Source organism: Lissotriton helveticus, chromosome 3_1 (assembly GCF_964261635.1).
Source record: "Lissotriton helveticus chromosome 3_1, aLisHel1.1, whole genome shotgun sequence".
NCBI classification, from domain to species: domain Eukaryota; kingdom Metazoa; phylum Chordata; class Amphibia; order Caudata; family Salamandridae; genus Lissotriton; species Lissotriton helveticus.
The window spans coordinates 216,337,925-216,359,943 of NC_136061.1; the positions used below are offsets into that span (position 1 = coordinate 216,337,925).

The 22,019-nt window shown below is 43.8% G+C and overlaps 1 protein-coding gene and 1 long non-coding RNA gene across 2 annotated transcripts in view; one reads left to right on the forward strand and one right to left on the reverse strand.

Annotated features, from left to right (window-relative positions):
* Nucleotides 1–22,019, reverse strand: part of MMP28 (matrix metallopeptidase 28) — a 515,249-nt gene that overhangs the window by 409,103 nt on the left and 84,127 nt on the right. The window lies entirely within an intron of this gene.
* Nucleotides 6,791–22,019, forward strand: part of LOC144822292 (uncharacterized) — a 71,011-nt gene continuing 55,782 nt past the window's right edge. The window contains exon 1 of the long non-coding RNA XR_013608598.1: nt 6,791–6,965. This is a non-coding gene — a long non-coding RNA (uncharacterized LOC144822292). The remainder of the gene's footprint in view (nt 6,966–22,019) is intronic.

The following is a 22,019-nucleotide window of genomic DNA, read 5'->3' on the forward strand; positions in this document are numbered from 1 at the left end:
AAAACGCGTCTCTTCGGGAGCACGAAATAAGTGCATCTCCCTCTTCTGATAAGTGGAATTCCATTTTGGGTCACTCGTTGACATTGAACGCCTGGAAGTTCTGCTGTGCCTTAACAGGGCATCTAACGGCGAACTGTAACCTCCCCATCATCCATTTTAAGTACTTGCACCAGCTACACGCCGGTTCAATTATGTAGGTTTGGCTTGTATGAAAGTGCGTGCTGTGTGAGCTGTGGCCAGGCTAACGCGGATTTTGTGCACTTACCTTGGTCTTGCGCTGGCATTTCCAAATTTTGGCTGCGTGTCACGCAAGTGTTAATTGATATCACTGTAGAAACTGTTGAATGTGTGCCTGAGGTATGTCTATTAGGCTGGTTGCAGAAACTCAAACCCTGTAATAGGCGCATGGGGGCTATATCTACCTTATTTGCTCAGAGGGCTGCAGCACAGTGTTGGGGTGCTATAACTGTGCCAACGATTAAGAGATGGATTCGTGAATTGCTCTATTGTAGGGACCAATTGGCAATATATGCGGAGGAGTTGCCGGAAGCATCCCGACCTAAAGATTTCTGGGCTCCCCTTTCTGGGTACCTCCTTACGAATCCAGACCTGGCCTAAATCTACAGTACAGACCGTAACTGTTTATGGGCTGGGGGTTATAGAACTACTCAGCAATGCTATGTGTAAATCACACTGTTTTTTATGCCAAGATGCCTCAGTTGAATAGATTTGTGCCAAGCTGTGGGGGGGGGGGGGGGGGGGGGGGTAGGCTCTGGGATGAAGGTGTGTTTTGTAACGGGTTGTTTCTCTGTTGCATTGTAAAAAGGGCTTGTACATGTTCTGTTAGCACAGTGAATTTTTTTTTGCCCCCTCTGTGAGGGAGGTGTATGTCTATTCTGTACAAGCTGCCCAAAAAATAAATAATAAATAAATAAATCTGTTTTGAACAATATCCTCAATTAATTAATAATACTGGGTCTTTTAGATGAGAAATTGATAAGTAGTTCAGGAAACAGGGAAAAGGGTCTATCGCGTTGTAGCCTATATAATACAGGAGCCAACTAGAAGCCTAGCCTCACATTTTCGAAGTTTATTTGGTAGTTCAAACTACTGGAGTGAGGACACGGACCTTTCACTTACAGGAGTGTGTGAGAAGGGATAATAGATTAGCTTCCAAGAGATTCTGTGGCATGTATGATACCTGAGTCAGTCCTGGCGTTTTCATGCAGATTTCTTTGCGCCCATGCTTTAATTGTAAGTGTGAAAATACAAGTCCCACAAATCAATGCGTTCTAGACTAAAACCAACATAGAAGCTATGAAAAGTAGGGATGGGTAGTATTTCTTCGCCAGTACCTAGTCGTTCAGAGGAACTCAACCAGTAATGCTGAATGTTTAGCCTTGTGTTAGTTGATATAGAAGACTGTCGCAAATACACAGAGCGTGGCATTCCCTTGTAAAGTAAAGAGTCACCTGGTGGAGACTGGCATGGATATACACGATGGTTAAGGATATCGATACCTGGATTCGGAGTGCTCAGCTCTGTTACTAAATGTATTGCATCGTGTTAATTTTAATATTTTGACCCTGGGGGAATGGACATGCCTCGAGTCACCAACCAGTATCTTCCACCCAGAATCGATAGTACCTGCTAACTCCCAGCAGTAGTTAAAATACTTTACACCTTCTGCTGAATAGTTTTTCGTCTGCTTTGCATTTCTATGTGTTTGTATATGTGAAAATCTCACTTTTGCAGTGGACTCTTTTTAACACAATACTCGAGGAACAAGACACGATACATGGACCTCAACACAAAACGAATGCTTCCACCAAAAATATTTCAGTTATTGCTCAAAGTTATTGCTCTAACGCTCGTACAAAAACAGCAGCCTTAGGGCAAGGCGTATAAGGGTGAGGGACAAGCGGCAGTGCAGCAGCATAGTTAAACGAAAGGAATGTCCCACCAGCTGGAAACTGTCATGGCTGCCGCGCATAACACTGGCAGAATGCGAGCCGGGAAAATATTTCAGCAACAAGTTCTTTTTGGCAGGCCAGCTGCCTGGCAGATGCCAGCAGGAGAGATGAGCTAGTGTCTGAATAACCGTCTTTGGTCGAGGAGACCTGACGTCTTCTAAACGCGGCTTTCCTTCTTGACAACCCAGTGGCCCTGGATGTTTACAGGCCGGGTGGAAGATTACCGCTGGGTGGGATACCGCTCCACAGGCTCATAGGGCGGGGTCCAAGTGATCCTGCATTCAGGATTACCATATGTCCCGTCCATACGTGGCTAGTTAGTCCAGTCCTGGTTTTCTATTAGAATTCCAGGACGCACCTGTGTTTTTTACTGGGTCAAATAAGAATACAAGTCCCAGTATTCCACGGAAAAACGAGAATGGAACTGGAAATCTCGGCAGCTATGCAGACCCCCTGCGACTGCACAGGGAGAGCATAGAAGGGTAACCGATGCTGCCCTGCCCCCAGCCTCTCCTGCCTCGGACCCTAGCGCTTCACAACCCTCAGAGATTCCCCAGCTCTCTTGTTAGCACTTGCCTAAAGGTGGTAAATAGGCGCTCAACTGGGCCCATATTAATTAGGTCCGAAATAGAAAGATGTGCATACAGTTTTTGAGCTGGTAATCCCGGGTCTGCATGTGATTACTGGAAGTGCTATGTAACTCGATGAACGCTGATTTTAAGTACTATCTAAGCAACCACTAACAGCTGTAGTTTTGGCTTTCTAAAATGCAGTGTTTCTGGTGTTGCGCAAACAGTGCCCTAGTTCGAACACCAGACACTTTGGCCCGAAATATTTGAGTGCGGTAAAACTACCTATAAAATACTGATTCACACAGAGCGCGGTTATTCCTTTTTAAGTTTTACCTCGTCATTCCAAATTAAAAATAGGCCGGAAGGAGTAATGTGGTAATAACGGCATGTTCAGGCTGCAAAACTCGGTTGTGCAGTTTTTCACCTCTAGAACTCAATCGCTCATTGTGTCTTAAAAACAACTTTGCACCATTAGCTTTTACTGCTACAAAATATGGCTTTGGAACAGGTATGCATGCAGAGCTTTGCCTTCACCTCCAGGGGGCAGAAAGAAGCGAGATGGTGACGTGTGCACGTAAACACTGCAGGTAAGCGCGCAAAATTGCTGCACCTCTCGGATCTGGAACCAAGCGCTATTTATGTCCGATTTCAAGTTGCGCGTGCCTCGTATTGACAGACTTCATATCCATTACAAAGTCGATGAGGCATTAGTTTTCAATATGCGAAAGTTATAAAAGTTATCTTACCTAATGAAATGCTGGTCCTCCTCAAGCTATTCGGCAAAATACCTCACTGAATGGACAATTAATGTCCCATTTAGTGAACTGGGATAGTACAAAAAAAGGAAAACAAATATTTGTTTGCACCTCTTTTAGCACTAGCTTCCTTTTAAGAGCTGGGCACTAAACATGGGGGGAAAAATAGCGACAATGTGCACAATAGTAGGCTTGCCACATCGGCCCAAATCAGGCATTCATCCATTTTCCAGTCCTGAACTTCATTTAATAAATCAGTGCATTCTTGACGCTGCGGTCTTGGTTTATTTCAGTTTAACAGACTGGACCCGTAGACTCATACCAGCTCTCTCCCTCCACCAGGCCCGGTTCCAGAAATGTTTATCTGGTTAGTCCAAGGGTGCCTGTGGGTGGGTAATTTATACCCAATTTGTGACAATTCTGGAGGTAGTCTACACACGCTAGATCTACATATTTTCTTCCAGTCATACAGAGCATGTGGTGAGTTATTTGAGAGTAAAAGCTGATGTTTATACTCGTCAGTCCCAACCCTCATCATTTCCAGCAAGCCAGACTTCAATAAAAGCACCTGGATTCCAAGCAGATTGCAACAGTACTTCACATTTAAGAAGGACCCTATAACCACACCCAAGCCTTTGTATCATTGCACTAGGAAGATTGCCTATTTTCGCTTTGTAATTTGTCCAACACTTATTATTTTGCACACTGTGATCTTTGTAAGAGTTAATTTGTTTAAGTCATTCTTTTGCTTTTATTGATCAGGTTTAAAACCTTCAGCACAACTGAAACAAAAGAAAGCAGTATTCTTAATAGTTGAGAGCAGTTTTCATGGGTGGCAACCAACTGGTGGCAATTGGAAAACTGGTAATTGTAGTCAAAGAGGTAACCTTCTGGGGCATATCATCCAGAGAGCCCTGGGGGCACAATGCTCCACACTGTGTGTGCCCGGGCACTATGGTGTTACACAAAAGGGCTGCTTGTGCAGCTCCTTCTGCAATACTGATGGCGGTGGTGCACACAGAGCCAGCGCTATCTTCAGAGCACATTCTAAAATTTTCATCGAAGCATGGCCCCATGCAAATGAGGGAATGACTGCCTCTGCACCTGAACCACATCATGGATACAAGTGCAGGGGGCAAATAGACCTTCAGGGTGCGCACTGATAATGTACCACAAACAGGTGGTACGCAGTCTGTGTGCCTCCTTGAGCCAGACTTCTGGAAGATGCAAAAGGCGCTGCCATGGGCCCCCAGACATCGGCCTGAAGGCAGGTGCAGCCACTAACTGCACCGGTCCACAAGGGACTCTCTCTCCCCTCTTTAAATTGCAGGCAGCATGCCACCTGAATTTTAAAACGCGTGATTTCTTTACTTATAAACATCAGCTCTGTATTTCATTGAAAGTATTGCCCCCAGGGCAGGAGCAGGTTCTGGGCTGTCCTGAGGACAGAGCATTATTTGTAACAGGGGGCACCTGTTTAACCCCTTCCGTGCTCCCGTTGGCCCTCGCAAGCACTACCTCGCTGGTGCTGCCAACGGCCGATGCGGCCACGCCCACTCCGTGGAACATCAGCTCTGTGGCGAAATAATCGCCGCGGTAAACGGGTTAAAGGTGTGCAGTGATGCAAACAGGGACAGTGCTCCCTATCTGTAAAAACGTTACAAAAACACAAGGGAACCCTCAAGGTAATTAAGGACCTTGGTAACAGGTATGTAAGTATATAGTGGTATTTAAACATGTGATCAAAACAATGAGATAAATATAGATTGGAATCAATACTATATTTTGGATGCCCAGCCGGACAAACAATTTAATAATGTAATCAAAACAATAGCTTGTATAAAAAGCATCATTTAAGTGGGACACAGTCCTGCATCCTATAGAGAACAAAACATTAACAATTATATACAACACACAAGGACATTTCGGGCAAGGCAAATATAGCTTGTAGGATGTAGATAAAGTCAAGCTTAGAATGTACAGACCATGCACTTTTTTACACAGTGGATTAACGTGCAAGCTGTTACATGGGGGTCGACGACGATTCAATCCCATTAAACAATATTAGGATCAACATCAGGACAATGAATACAGAACTGCAGTACGCTTAATTTTGACCGTTCTGTCTCTTGCTTCATTCGATCAGACGTGGAGCCCCCCCTGTAGCAATCTTCCTCAACCTCTTGGAGGCAATTCCCCATATCAGGCATGCACTATTCATTGTCTGGATGATGATCCTAATATTGTTTAATAGGATCGAAACGTCGTCGACCACCATGTAACAGCTTGCACGTTAATCCACTGTGTAAAAAAGTGCATTGTCCGTTTCGTTCTAAGCTTGACTTGATCTACATCCTACAAGCTATATTTGCCTTGCCTGAAATGTCGTTGTGTGTTGTATATAATTATACGCTCCTGTTCCTCAAAGAAAAACACTGCACACACGTGGCCCCTTCAAAGACGTTTTAATCGCAAGGACGCGTTTCGGCGTTCTGCCTTCCTCTGCTTGCTTGTTAAAACAGCATAGCCTGTCGTGATGACCTTTAACCAGGTAGATGTATTACTACAAGTCCTCTTTCTATGCCAAGCTGCCTGTAACCAATCGTAATACATCTACCTGGTAAAGGTCAACGCGTCCTTGCGATTAAAACGTCTTTGAAGGGGCCACGTGTGTGCAGTGTTTTTCTTTGAGGAACAGGAGCGTATATTTGTTGTATGGAACCACCTCCATACTAAACTGCACCCGTCATCAAGTGTGCATAGATTGCCTCATGGTGGACTTTGCAGCGGAATGTGAATGAAGGCAAACTGCACCGCCAGCAAGGATTTGGACACCGCCTCCGACTGATGTCGTCAGGAATCTTTCTGGTGGAGACACGGCCATATGACCGGCTCCTGCGCCGTGTGTCCTAGAACTTTGCTGGTTGACGAGGGGCCCCCAAGAGGTGACGTAGTTCACAGCGCTATGTGGTACGGTTTGAGTATTGACTCTTAGAACCAGCAGCGAGCATTAAGGGGGACGGTAAATATTTACCCTTACAGACAATATGGATTGTACATCTGGGGGACATGCCCATGCAGAGGCTTTATATGCACGTTATTTGAGCCATTGAGGCGTGAGAATGATGAAAGATCCCCTTGCATATTCTTCGGACTTTATTAACTCCGGAATATCGAGAATGAAAATAATCTCTTTTTATTTTCTACAAGTCCAATTTCTATGCCAAGCTGCCTGTAACCAATCGTAATACATCTACCTGGTTAAAGGTCATCACGACAGGCTATGCTGTTTTAACAAGCAAGCAGAGGAAGGCAGAACGCCGAAACGCGTCCTTGCGATTAAAACGTCTTTGAAGGGGCCACGTGTGTGCAGTGTTTTTCTTTGAGGAACAGGAGCGTATATTTGTTGTATGGAACCACCTCCATACTAAACTGCACCCGTCATCAAGTGTGCATAGATTGCCTCATGGTGGACTTTGGAGCGGAATGTGAATGAAGGCAAACTGCTCCGCCAGCAAGGATTTGGACACCGCCTCCGACTGATGTCGTCAGGAATCTTTCTGGTGGAGACACGGCCATATGACCGGCTCCTGCGCCGTGTGTCCTGGAACTTTGCTGGTTGACGAGGGGCCCCCAAGAGGTGACGTAGTTCACAGCGCTATGTGGTACGGTTTGAGTATTGACTCTTAGAACCAGCAGCGAGCATTAAGGGGGACGGTAAATATTTACCCTTACAGACAATATGGATTGTACATCTGGGGGACATGCCCATGCAGAGGCTTTATATGCACGTTATTTGAGCCATTGAGGTGGGAGAATGATGAAAGATCCCCTTGCATATTCTTCAGACTTTATTAACTCCGGAATATCGAGAATGAGAAGAATCTCTTTTTATTTTCTACAAGTCCTCTTTCTATGCAAAGCTGCCTGTAACCAATCGTAATACATCTACCTGGTTAAAGGTCATCACGACAGGCTATGCTGTTTTAACAAGCAAGCAGAGGAAGGCAGAATGCCGAAACGCGTCCTTGCGATTAAAACGTCTTTGAAGGGGCCACGTGTGTGCAGTGTTTTTCTTTGAGGCACAGGAGCGTATATTTGTTGTATGGAACCACCTCCATACTAAACTGCACCCGTCATCAAGTGTGCATAGATTGCCTCATGGTGGACTTTGGAGCGGAATGTTGTATATAATTGTTAATGTTTTGCTCTCTATAGGATGCAGGGCTGTGTCCCACTTAAATTTTATCCAAGCTATTGTTTTGATTACATTATTAAATTGTTTGTCCAGCTAGACATCCAAAATATAGTATTGATTCCAATCTATATTTATCTCATTGTTTTGATCACATGTTTAAGGACCACCCTATCTGTAAATAGGCACTGTTATTTTAAAGCTCTTTTACAAACTCATACATGCATAAGTTTGCTGTGAGCTCCATCTCATGCGCTAAAACGGTCAAATTCTGTTTCCACTTCTTGTGCGACAGGAAGGTGAGATGACAGGGGATAGTGTTGAAAAGGTGTGATTACAGACTGTTGCTGCAATCCCTATAACAACTGCAGATCCATACATCTCGAAGTTTTGGAAAAGTTTCAGCATAATCATGCACAAGTTCACAAATGGTGGCGACATCTGCACCAGTTTAGCGCCATGAGGTGAGGTGAGATGTGCCTTCATGGAATGGAAGCATTGTTATAGCACTGATTTGGGCTAAGATGTCCAGTGTGCAATCAGTGGCGATTCGGAGGTTCTTGGCATGGGTGATGGGGTTAGGAGTAAGTCATAGCCCTGTTGGCCATTAGTTAAGTCACACAGAGAAGAGCTCTCCACAAAGATCACAACTTCATTCTACTCGGAGTTCAATTTCAGATTGGATTTTATCCATCATTCGCTGGTCATTGTGATATTTATGTATATTATATATATTATATATATTATAGACAGATTCAGCTAAGAGGAGAGAAGCACAGAGCTTGTACGACATGCAGTTTTTGAGTCCCTGTTTGTGAATAGTGAAAGTTTGTGTTTGCATACCTCTAGTGTATGGGGTCTACATATGTACATGTGCAGTTTGAGTAAGTACTGTATGTGTGTGTGTGTGTGTGTGTGTGTGTGTGGTATTTTGTGCATTTATGTAGCATGGCCATTCTAGTGTAGATTTTTCTGTGAGTAGAGTTGGTTTGAGCCTGGTGGTGGTGCTTATGTGTTGTGTGTATGGGTATAAACATGGTGTTTATGCAAGTGGTGGGTGCTTGTGTGTAGTGTGTTTTGCGTTCATTAATCACTGGATGGGTGTGAAAAATGATATTGATAAAATTAACTTATTTGAAACAAGCAGACAGTATGAATTTTCTGAATGTGTATGTGATGCAACTTTGGGTCCTGCAGGTTGAAGTACCACATGCCCTGCAGCTTCTGTGTATGAAATCAGCTGTGTAACCTCTCACTGTAACTGTCAACCTTATCAAACCTAGTGCTATACAATGAAATTTAAAAAAGTAAAGAAACACTATTTGGGAAATGTGACCAAATAGAATAGATTAACTTTTGTCTTAAAAATTATACATATTTAGTTTGAAAATAGCTGTGTAAAATATATACTGCGATCTACACAGAGACAATCCATTTATCTGAAAATCATATTTTGTTTGTGGCCAAACTTTAGTGCTAACAAGTCATCATCAAGAAACTTTATTCCGCTTTAAATATAAAACCATAACAGTCAAAACAGCCTACAAGGTACCATCATACATGTTATAAAATCACAAATATACTAAAATCCGAATAATCTAGACACAAGATTAAATACATGGTATGCAATATAAATATTAGTTGCAGGTTTTCCTAAGTCTAATAGCTTTCCGAAAAAAACTAAGTGTACAAAACAGTACCACTGAAAAGAAGTTGTAAAAAGATAAAAGCTGGTCTCGCCCTCCTAAAACCTATTTTTTTTTTAAAATGGGGATAATAAATAACTTTCTGGGTACAACATAAAAAGTGCATCATGTCCTGAGGAGACTCACCATCACAGCCACAGGGCATAAGGCACTGACTTCTGCGGGAGTCTTGGGAGTACGCCAATAAGTAGTGAAAGAGGTCGAGATGCAACCTTGCCAATAGATACCAGTCGTAAGTACATTGGAGCCCTAAAAGATAAGGCTCAGTGGTAGGCTCAGTTTTCACGATGACATTTTCGCACACTCTGTTTACACAGCTCTTTATCCTCTCTATTACGGTGACAGTTTCTAAAAAAAAACCTCCTTGGACCTAATGGGGTCCCTTTTACAAATACCCTCTGGGTTTGTGTAAAGATCTGATCTTCCTAGCCTGGCGAGGCCAACTCTTATGTACTGAAGCCATCGGGTACGCGAGGCTTAATCAAGTGTAAAACAGTTCCATATGATGTCTTTACTAAGTATTTTCTCCTGCTTTGACCAAATTTTGAGCCCAAAGGACGGAAAACTAGATCATTAGCAAGGAAAGACATCCCCAATTCCTTGTGAACAACATAAGATAGATTACATTGCAGAACAGAGAGAACTCTTCGCAAAAATGAGTTTTCGTTGCTCTGCATGGTCCTAAGTTCAATATGACCCCATATCTCACTCCCAAACCTAACCTTAGAGATACATTTTGCTTGGTAAATCTTCAGGAGGGCCCTTATGGGTTTCCCTCCCTCTCTGCTGGCAAAGTTAAAAACGACTCTGATGCTTTCACCGAGTCCCCTTTCTTGCGGTTATTCAGGGAGCACCAGCTCAGGGAGTCGTCAAATACTACTCCAAAGTAGAGAAAACGTTGGTTTAAGGTATTGACGAACGGCCTAATATAAAAATGGGCTGCTTTGCCTTCGCCTTACCGGGGCCCACTTGCATAATGTATGACTTAGAATGATTCACTGATAAGTCCCGCTCCTCCATAAAAGAGGCAAAAAAGTTAAGAAGAAGATGTAAGCCCCTTGCTGTCCTCGCCAGGAGAACTGCATCGTTCGCAAATAAGAGGACCGGCAGACTGCGCTTGCCTACCTGAGGAGTGTCTGCTCTAGTGTCTAAACGAACCTTGTCTAAAGAATTAATATATACATTGAAAAGGAAGGGTGCGAGAATACATCCCATGGCGCACCCCCCTCTTTATATTGAATTGGCGGGACACTTTCAAGTCCTTTGATTAACGTACTACTGCCCTAGATTCTCAATGGAAAGCCCTCAAAAACTAAAAGGTGTTATTACAAATGCCAACGGATGCCATCAGCTGCAATAACTTGGACCTGTTCACACAGTCAAAGGCGAAGGACAAGTCCATGAAGGCGAGGTAAATAGGGCAGGCACGAGACACCGTATACTTGTTCAAGACAAGGTACAAATTAAGACACTGCTCCACCGACGAACGACCAGGGCGAAACCCATATTGTATCTCGGAGAAGTTACTTTCATCCGCCCAAGATGCCAATCTATCGCGAATCATGCGGCCCACCACCTTCACCACTGAATCCAGGAAGGAGATGGGCCTATAGCATAAGGTGCTGTCCCAGTCGCCCTTTTTAGGTCGAGCCTCAGGCATTGCTTTAGCAATGCTTGTTTGGCGAGATTATAGTAAGGCTTTCAAAAGTCTCTCCAAACTGCGGATCAGGTACAGTGCATGTGAGCACAACCACGCGCATTTCGTCTGCGCGCCGCGCTCGACCTCTGCTGCCACTTCAGCTCACCAGGCTGCACACCATCTCACCCATCGCTTGCCAATGTCCCTCCCACCCTTCCTTTGATCTTGCCGCGAGTTCTTGCAGGCTAATGGCACTCCCTCAGCACAGAGCGCGCATCGCTTGTTTTTGCTTGTTTACTTTCTCTCCAACCGCCCAATCTGTGTTGTGTAACTTTACACCCTCGCCTCCTTTGAGTTGCTCGACTGGCATGCCCCCCCCCCCTTCTCCCGCCCCCGCCGTGTTGCTTCTTTCTTTTACATTTAATTTCGCGGCCGCGAATTGAGTGAGGATTTTCCGATTTTGCATTTCATTGGGAAGAGAACAGAGTAAGGTTGTCTGCATTCTGGGCATTTTGAGTGATCTATTTTCTGGCATTTGGGAATTTTACATTGCCTGTACCTGGGGAGCACTACGTGTAACTTCAATTAAGCTACATCACAGAAAGTAGAGTGTCTGCTGGACGGATTCTTCCTGATATGTATGCACCATCTACATATAGATATTAAATTGTCATGCTAGCGTGCATCCGGAGTGGGAGGACGCTTAACATGTACACTTCTTTACTGTGTGCCGGTTTGCCTTCAGAGTTCTTTGATGCATACTGGTTTGCATCAGGAGTAGATGGTCAGGTCAGTACTTTCACTGGGAGTGATTTGTTATTTTTAGCTTCCAACCATGTGCCTATTTCCCGATGTCTGGTAAGCTCAGTGTATTTCCAAAGATGCATAATCAAGCCTTGCATGGTGGAAGTCATTCTTTTTATTTGATGTAAATTGATTCTGCCCCTTGAGTTAGATGTTTCCTTGTGGAACTGTGTTATTTCTGTGAGGTAGATATTTTGGTGTGGGGCTTGCTTGCTTTTTTTGTATGAGGTTTGTTTGCTTCGCATTTTTGCTCTCTCTATACACGTACTGTATCTGGGTGTTGAATGTGTGGTGTGTCTGCGTGGTTGAGAGTACATGAACTGCTGGTCCTGTGATCTGTTTGCCTTTGTTTCCGCTAAGTGGCCTCGAAGTCAACGAAAGCAACATTTGCATTCCGTAGTTTGTGTTTCATTGAATATGTATAGATGCATGCATTAGCTTCCAAATGTATGCTCATGTATTAACATGAATGCTTTTGCTGTGCAGGTGTGTGTTTAATAAATGAATATATACAAGACACACCATATACATAGATGCATATATCAGCTACAATGCAATCTGTACCCAGTCTACGACTTAAAGGATGGTATGATAAAGTTGTGACAGCTCTTCTTATGATGAGGGGACATCTCTGTCTATGTCGAATAGTCCCTGGCCAATTGTTGTGGTTATAATGCTCGTGTCTTCCCCTGGACACCGTACTGTTTATGCAAAGTAGTGTCCCTGCGCGGACACCGTACCGGCGGTGAGGTCATCAGCTGGAACTGTCAGAATGACAGTTGACAGCTGATCACCGAACTGACTGGAGGTTAATGCTCCGACTTCTGTAGGAGCATGTGTTGGCTTTATTAATAAATAGAACTCTTAACATACATTGGTGTCAGAGTTCTTAACAAAAGTGGTGACGAGGACCAACACGGAACCCACAAATTTAAAAGAAAGTTTGAAGAAACCAGCAGTCGGAAAATCATCACAAGTCATAGAGCTCGAGAATTCACTAGTGGAAAATAAGGAAACTACTAATGTGAAGAATTGATGACTAAGAAAATTAAGGCACAAAAGAAAATGTACTGTAATAAATTTATACAAGGAAGCTGAAGTGTGAAAAACGAGTAATAAGCAGCTATATAAGCACTGAATGTAATTATGTCAAAGAATATGGAACAGCATAAAAGCTAAAAGTGGAAGGTGTGTGAAGGTTTCCACAGAGACTTACAAAAGTAGCGCAGGCGAATCGGCGAACGAGGCAGAGAACCAAGGAAACCATCGGCGGGAAATTTTTACAGTAATGTACCTATGTAAATTAAATAAAGAATGTGAGGACAGCTGTTCAATCTGGTGCAATTGATGCTAGGAAAATAACGCAAGGAAAACCAGCCACAACTGAAAAATAAACGGAATACAACAAACCGTCACCATCAACCGTCATCGTAACCAGCTGAGGAGAACGACAGCTGTCACCCACGTCATTGCGTAGGAACGTACGCGACGTAGGCGGCCATATTAAATGGAGTGAGCTACGCCTCAAGTGTCAGTCTAGATTTCATGCGTAAAGAAACATTTTAAATGGTGAAGGAAAAATAACGCGCAGCGAAGCACATTTCGGAAGCTGAACCGAACGTTCAGTAACTTTCAAGAAGAAGCGCACAACAAGTAAAACTGTAAACTTCTGTATTAAAACAGACATAAGCAGTATTGCAGGCAGTGTGACAGATATGTAAGCAAGCACATATATCATACTTTGAACATTATAAAAAGTATATAAACATTGTATACAGTCAGAAACTAGTGAAGCAAAAGGAAATATCGATAGTAAATTCAACCACCCCTAACAAACTACTCAAAAAAAATAAGAATAGTAAAATACTTACCTGACCATTAAAGTAAAAATGGCAACTGGTTGTATCTGGAATCTCCCACCCCCAGAGTCACTTTTGCGTGCTGGTAGTGAACCGGCATTAAAGTGGGAAGAGTGGAGGGAATATTTCCTGAATTACATCTCCACACTTGAAGAGGATGGAGAGATCAAGCCAGAGAAGAAATATAAAATGCTAATGCACAGCCTAGGGGCAGGAGGAATAAAGGTGTATAATTCAATAAATAAAAAGATAAGAGCAGAAAATGAAGGTGACGTTTTCACCAACGCAATTGACGATCTAAATACGTGCTACAAACCAACAGTTTGCGTTGGAGTTGACAGGTACAAGTTTTTCCACAGGAAGCAAGGAAAAGAAGAGTTGATTGATGATTACGTATCAGCACTTAAAAATCTGGCGATAAATTGTCGTTTTGGAGCACTTCGCGACGAATTTACAAGAGATCAGATAATGATGCAAGGTTCAAATGAAAACATTCAGGATAACCTGCGGGCAAAGGGTGAGTACCCACTCCAGAACATATTAGATATCGCAAGGAAGGCAGAACTTACAGGACGATGTGCTAAAGCAGTACTAACGGAAGACAAAATAAAACAAGCATTTACAATGCAACGGTTTCGCCTTTGTTCGAGTATCCTCCTTGCTGAGAGCTATCTGAAGCCTAACATCAAGATGCCAAAACAAAGGAGGAAAACAAAGGCCCACAGCTTTGTTCATCCCATGTATGAGAGAGTTAAGAACACACTGTATAAACGTAAGATGTATCTATCTGCATGAGTAATTGCACTAAAGACGATTTAAATGGCACTTTTTTTCTACTCAATTTCTTTTACAGTGCTAATCATCCTAAATTTAGGTTGTTACAGCACTTTACATCGAACACAATATGCAGAGGCAATAACTCACAAAAGTGAGTAAAACAATGCACTGAAAATGTTCCATGAGACAATGAGGGTTATAAGATGCAGTAGTCGCAAATCGTCCATGCAGGTGGGCATGACAGGTTAAGAACGAATAGCCTGGAGAAACACAAACTCGGGAGTTTAAAAGTAACTCTGTGGTTTGGGTTTACATTTACTAATAAGACTTTATTAGAACCCAAAGGAATCATTTTTAGCAAAGCATAGACTAATAAAACAAGAACTACAACACCACAGCTTTCCAAGGTCCATATATAGTTCACCTTTCTCAAGCAGAACAATCTACATGAAACCCTGACGCTCTCATGCTCACAACACGTGAATGCACAACACTGCACCATAGGCATACATTTGGAAAACACAGCCTACTTAACAGCACTTCCATCACCATACCAACATTCATCTTAGAACTTTTCAGGAAAAGTTGCTTTAAACATTCTAGCCCTTTACAAGAGCAACTAAGCACAACAGCTATATGCTTGGCTAGCAATGTATATTTACCAACTAAACTGCACATGCAGATCGACCACAACAGTCCATGAAAAATAACTGTAGATCTACAAATATACTAATATTTCATTCATATTTTCAACATGAACTATTAGTAAACAAGGCGTATAACAATGAAACTATATAAATACTGATCACATTACTTTTATCGCTGCAATGTATTTTTTATAATACTTGTATATTGTTTGCTGCGTATTCCTTATGTTCAGCACCCTAAGGTAGCTGTTGTACTTCTGGTCAAGAAAGAAGAAAACAATTGGGACAACCCTGCCCACACCATGCCCCAGAATAGTTTCCTTATTTAATGGCCTGTTATGCTCCTTACAGACACTGTCAATCTTGTTCCTTGTATGGGAAGGTATAAGGGGCCTTTCTAAGAAACTGATGCGATAACGCTGCCTGCACTGAAATTAATCAGTACCCTTTGTGGATGTGCAGCCTCACACCCTCTGGGGTCTTGCTCCTTCTCCTGTCTTAGGATGACTAAGTAAACCCTAACCAGGTCACTGGGGTACGAGTGGTGAGTAATACCGAATGCATAGCTGCCAAAGTTTCAGATTCCTCTGTGTGAAAGTTTCATAATTTAAGTGTAATTATGAGTGGCATTCAACGACAATGAGTGGCATTCAACGACTATGAGTGACACTTTCTTGCAAGCAAATATCGAGCAATGAAGACGAAGGAAATATATAAATATCAGAAATAACACCCATTTGAGCAACGAGAAACTCCACGAAAATTTTTAAATTTCTGCAAAGCAACAGAAATGAAAGGGTGCTAACCTAGTGCCCTTGTAAGCTGATAGTACTGTTAAATAAATGTGTAGGCAATAACAACTAAACAGATCTGGAGATGAACAGGGCAGTGGCAGGATCCCTCAAGGGAAAGGGGGGCGGTGCAGATGTAGTCTGGTGGGGGCTCCTTCTCGAAGGTAAACAGAATGCGATATTGAGGGGTGCAGCCACCCCCTAGGTAGGATGAATGTATGGATCGCCTTTTCTACGGGCTCACCAGGAAACAGCTCAAGAAAGCCCTCTGCCCAGGGGCACAACCGCCATAGCTGCCCGTTACCCCAGTGACAACACTGACCCCTAAACCAGGGGGTGCCTCCCACAAGGGCCCTCTGGCACTACACCCTGCGGCAGAAGCCGCGCACCCCCAGGCAGTACCCCGCAGCCGTTACCTGCTCCGCCGCCCGCCGGTGACACCTCCCTCCTCCCGCCGCTGCTCCCTGACAGCCGCTCTGCCTAGACGTGGCTCTTGGTTGGCGAGCGCTGTGTCCTTTCTCCTCCCCTGGAAACAACACCCCGGAACTAACCTTCACAGTCCGTGCATGGGGCAGTGTAGGGAAGGTGTGCTCCGGAACTATTAGCTAGCAAGAGTGTTTCTTACCGGAGCCCATAGAGCGTAGGACCAAACTTCCGGGTCCAGCAAGACATGGGGAGCAGGCCAAACAGAGCGAGATGACAGACATGGAAACAAACAGAGGACGCGAGTTTTAACCGAGCGACCCGCACTAACATGGCCGCCATCTTTCCACAATATACGTTATATTGTACTTTATCCTATCATCATCTAAAACTCATACAGAACCTTACAATGTTAATTTTCTTCCTAATAAATCTACCAAGAAGCAACACTAATACTTTTTGCTGTTGTGAAATTCATTATAAGTACACGTATTTAAACCTATTAAACAATATCCCGGAAAGGTTCGTAAAACATAATTTCGCCACTATGTAGAAATGTTGACTTATTTAACTAGAGCCATAGATATAACAAGTCAGGTCCCGGGCCGCGCTGTGATTGGCTGACGTCACGGGGGTGTCCCGGGCCGGCAGCCAATCACAGCGCGGCCCGGGAATGACGTCACGGGGGTGTCCCGGGCCGGCAGCCAATCGCAGCGCGGCCCGGGACAAAGGGGCGGGGCTTAAAAAAAGCACCAGAAACGCCCCCGAATCGCGTTTTCGTGAGAAAGCGCGATTGACAGCCTCTGCCTCCCAATGGCTAGCCTCCATTTATGGAGCTAGCCAATTGGAAACAGAGGCTGTCCTAACCTCACTATTAAAAACAACAGATTTCGATCTGGGAGGGGCTTCGCCCCTCGCCAGGTTACGAAACCTAAAAAGAAGGAGAACAGGTGAGCAAAGTATCCGACCAGAAAATCAACACCAAACAGAGTTGGAATAAGAAAAACACCAAACGTACGTACAGGAAAACATGAAATTGGGGACACTGTTATCGGCGTCTAAGCTCGGCTCACCTGGCATATGATCCTAATAGCCCTGCCCGTGAAGTTAAATGCACATTCTGTGGTCTAAAAGGACATTACAACAAAGCATGCAATAGAAGACCACAACGAGTAAAAGTGATAGAGAATGAAGAAACTGAGTTACAGGACGAATCAGATGAAGACATCAATATGTACATACTTAACATAGATGAAGAACAGGACAATGATGTTAAACACAAAAATAAAACAAAAACAAGAAAACCCGTATGTAATAGGACGATTGGAGATCTAGAAATAAACATAGTAGCCGATTCAGGGTCACCGCATACAATTGTAAACGAGAAAGTCTGGAGTGCCAACATCGGTGAAAGACTTGAGAAACGACATAGTAATAAAAATCATTCACTGGGGAGCCCATCGATGTATGTGGATACAGAAAACTCAACTTCATATACAAAGGAAGAGAGGCAGCAGGTAAACTTTTTGTTTCTAAGGTAGGACCATCTGTTCTAGGGTGGGTGGACCAAGGAAGCCTGGGAATCATTCTTGATCCGAACAGAAGTGAACCTGTATTAAGCTTAACTGATACCAGCGACTATGCCAGTCTCATACTAGCAAAAATTTCCAAAAGGGTTTAGTTGAACTGTGGGAGTACTGAAGGGGTACCAGCACAGACTAAGATTAAAACCAATCTCGACACCAACAGTGCACAAAGCAAGGAACATACCATTTGCCATAAGGGAAGAGGTCAGGAACCAACTTGACAAGCTACTGAACAACGGAATAATAGAAAGAGTAGAGGCATCAGAGTGGGTCGCACAGCTTGTCGTCGCCAAACGCCCTAATGGCAAACTGAGGCTCTGCATAGACCTTCGAGATTTAAACCAGAACATCATAGTGGAACAATATCCACTCCCAAAAATTTATGAAATGCTGTCCACCACCAAGGGTGTCAAGTAGTTTACCACCATCGACCTAAAATCAGCCTACCACCAGGTACAGCAAATCATTAACCACATTCCTGTCGCTATTCGGGTGTTTCAGATTCAATCGAGTGCCATTTGGATTGGCCTCTGCGGCCGCAATGTTTCAAAGGCTCATAAATAATATATTTGAGGGTGTCACAGGAATATTACTGTTCCAGGATGATATCCTGGTGATGGGAAAAACAAGGGAAGAACATGACAATCGAGTGGAACAAGTTTTGGAGATTTTGAATGACAAAGGGTTAACGGCTGAGCATTCCAAATGCAAATTCGCAAGCAAATCAGTCAACTATCTTGGCCATCAAATAACTGGCGAAGGCATCAGCCCAAAGAATTAACTTATTCAGGCCATTAAAGATTCACCAGTGCCTACCAATAGAGAAGAACTGAGATCTTTCCTCGGTTTGGTAGAGTACTACTCGAAGTTCATCAGAATCTTTTCACTAAAAGCGTATGCTTTGAGACAGCAATTAAAGCTCAAAAACAAATTTGAGTGGACATGAGAATGTGAAAAAACCTTCCAAGATCTCAAACAGGACATGTGCACGACTCTACCAGTACAAGAATTCGACCCTACTCTGCAAAACTTTGTGACAACAGATGCCAGTAACAAAGGCATAGGAGCCGTACTCACTCAGAAGGACACAAAGGGAGTGGAGTACACAATTGCATTTGCATTGCGATCTTTTACAACTGCAGAAGAAAAATTCTCGGTGATAGAGCGGGAGGCACTAGCCTGTGTCTGGGCCCTCGAGCACTTCAGGCAGTAAGTCTGGGGTAGGAAGGTAACTCTTTGCACAGACCACAAACTCTTAACGAAAGTGCTCACTAAAAATGGGCTGTATACAGCATCACTGCAGCTGGCAAGGATTTCGATGCGCATGTTTGATTACATGTATAATATACAATACGTCCCTGGTGTGAAAAACATGGTGGTGGACTTTTTAAGCAGATTGCGACTAGAAACAAAAGGCGACAACGAAACAAATGAAATTGATGAATCATGTATTGCAAGTCTATGGGCATGTTCCAGTGGAATAACAAAGGAGGAGTGGCTTTTGGAGCAGAGTAGAGATAAAGTCATTGAACAAGTAATGCAAATGATTAAAGAGGCTTGGCCAAGCAAAAACAAACTAACCGAACAAATTAAGCACTTTTGGGAAGTGAAAAACAAATTATCAATAGAAGACGGACTCTTAGTGAGGAGCGGAAGATTTGTGCCACCAACAGTCATCAGAAGGAAAATACTGGAGACATGCCATGAAGGACACCTAGGCATCGCAAGGGTCAAAAGCATGTATTGGTGGCCAGGTGTTAGCCATGATGTGGAAAGAGCAGTAAGAGACTGTAAGTTGTGCATGGATTCCGACAAGACTCAGGTGACTTTCAAGCCACCACTACACCCAATACAATGCCCATCTATGCCATGGGAAAGGATAGGAATTGACACAATGGGACCAGTGTTTAATGTCAAAAACAACGGAGCCAGTAGGTCGAGTGATGCTGAGATACAAGAATTGACACTGGTAAGAAAGCACAGACTAAATAACTATGGTGACTAGAAGAAAGGGCTATCAACAAGTGCTGATTAAGTCCTATCAGCCCACCTACTGGCGGAGCCTCATCATGTAGGACTTCCAAACCTCGGACAGTGTGCAATCGCCCAGTTGTAAATTAGCAATGCAACGCTGAACCAGGGTACGGTTACCGCAGTTGTTCGTACAAAAGGTAAGGCTGATATGTGCAGTGCAAAAAATAAATCAAGTGAAGTGTACTAAAATGGCTATCAAAGCAAACTAAGACCTTTAATAGTGTTTGCCTGGAAGTCAGATTAAAAGATAGTGAGGGGACAGTGTGAAAAAATCACTGTCTTGCTTGCTTGGTAGAAATCCAAAAAGATCTATGTAGGGCCAACATGTTTCTGCCTTTATGTAAAAAATCACTGGCATTCGTCAGGGCCAAGCTCTTATATGCTACTGCAAAACCACTTTTGTACGAACAACTGCGGTAACCGTACCCTGGTTCAGCGTTGCATTGCTAATTTACAACTGGGCGATTGCACACTGTCCGAGGTTTGGAAGTCCTACATGATGAGGCTCCGCCAGTAGGTGGGCTGATAGGACTTAATCAGCACTTGTTGATAGCCCTTTCTTCTAGTCACCATAGTTATTTAGTCTGTGCTTTCTTACCAGTGTCAATTCTTGTATCTCAGCATCACTCGACCTACTGGCTCCGTTGTTTTTGATGTAGTTACACAGGGGGTATTAGCCTGTTTGGTCGTTAAACACCTCCCTCGGACCCTCCCCCACGAATTGTTATGATAAACCAGTGTTTAATGACCATGAACAGCATTACATAATGGTCATTATGGATCAATACACCAAGTGGCCAGAAATAAAAATTGTAAAGAGAACACACACCGCATGTAGTCCAATTCCTGGAAGACACCTTTGCACGTGAAGGACTCCCAAAACAGATAGTGAGCGATAACGGAGTTCAGTTCACAACCGATATGTTCAAGGAATACATGTTGAAGCACAGCATTGAGTACAAAACAACTTCAATCTACCATCCCGCAGGAAACGGGGCAGTAGAAAGGTTCAACAGAGTCCTTAAAGGAATCATCCAGATAGCCAATTCTAAACCAGCTGGACTGGAAAAAGGAAATATTGAAGACGTTGTGGGCATACAGAATAACACCTTGCGAAACCACAGGACACAGTCCATTTGAGCTCATGCGAGGCACAGAACTCCGCTCACTAAGGACAATGTGGGTTGGGTTAGGGCTGCTCGAAGAGTGCACTGGTCATCAAGGATAGTTAAGGAAAAGCTCATGCAGGCACAGTCTAAAAGCTAAAGCAGATACGATAAACACAGATGCAAGGACGTGGAAATCAAAGCAGGAGATGTTGTTAAAGTGAGGAAGAGTGGCCACATAGGGAAAGGTCAAGAAAGATCCACCAAGCCCCTAACTGTGCACGAGGTGTACTGCAATTCTGCACGCTTAAGCAACGGAAAAGTTTGCCATTCCTCAGCTCTCTCTGCCTACAAACATCCCATTGATGGCATGGAAGACTATCTACTCAGGAAGTCCACCAAAGACCAACCTGAATTACCTGGAAGCAACGTGACACAACACTGCCCCTCTGACATAGAATCTGACTATGAGTGGCCTGCACCTCCTAAAGGGAAGAGTGGAAATAACGTACATTGGTGTCGGAGTTCTTAACACCAATATTTCTCTATGTCTTTTTTTGATGCAGTTTTATATAGCCTGAACTCAACCTGAAGGGATCAGAGCGCTTTACATAAGCACCAGTTCCATAATAGGCAGACTTATGTTTTTTTACATTTGAGATTAAGAGATTTGCCTAGAATCACAGGATGCTTGAGATGCCCGCCAGACTCGAACCTGATGCCTCAGCGTCAACGTCGGCCGCTCTGGCCGTTAAGCCACATGCAACTTTCGGGGTTCAATGGAGAGCATCTCGAGGGTCCAGCCCTAGATGGTTGGCGCTGCACAAAGTTTACAAGAGTGTGCATAGCTTGGGAGCCAGGCGAATGCGTTCATTCTTGGGTCTTTTCCATGGACCACTATGCACGAGGCTGGGAATTCTGGGGGCGACACTCTGACCTGCTGGTGACCAGCCAGGCCTCTGGAGAACCTGTCTTCCATGGCCTGACACGCACTCCTCCAATGCACGTCTACACAGGTAACATCTCCGTCTGGTGCCTGTCTCCACAGCCGCCTCGTTCCAACCTCGCGTGCCATAAATGTACCGCCAACAAACAAGTGTTTACTTCCGCCCAACACATTACACGAGACACCCTTCACAGGCTGTATGGTAA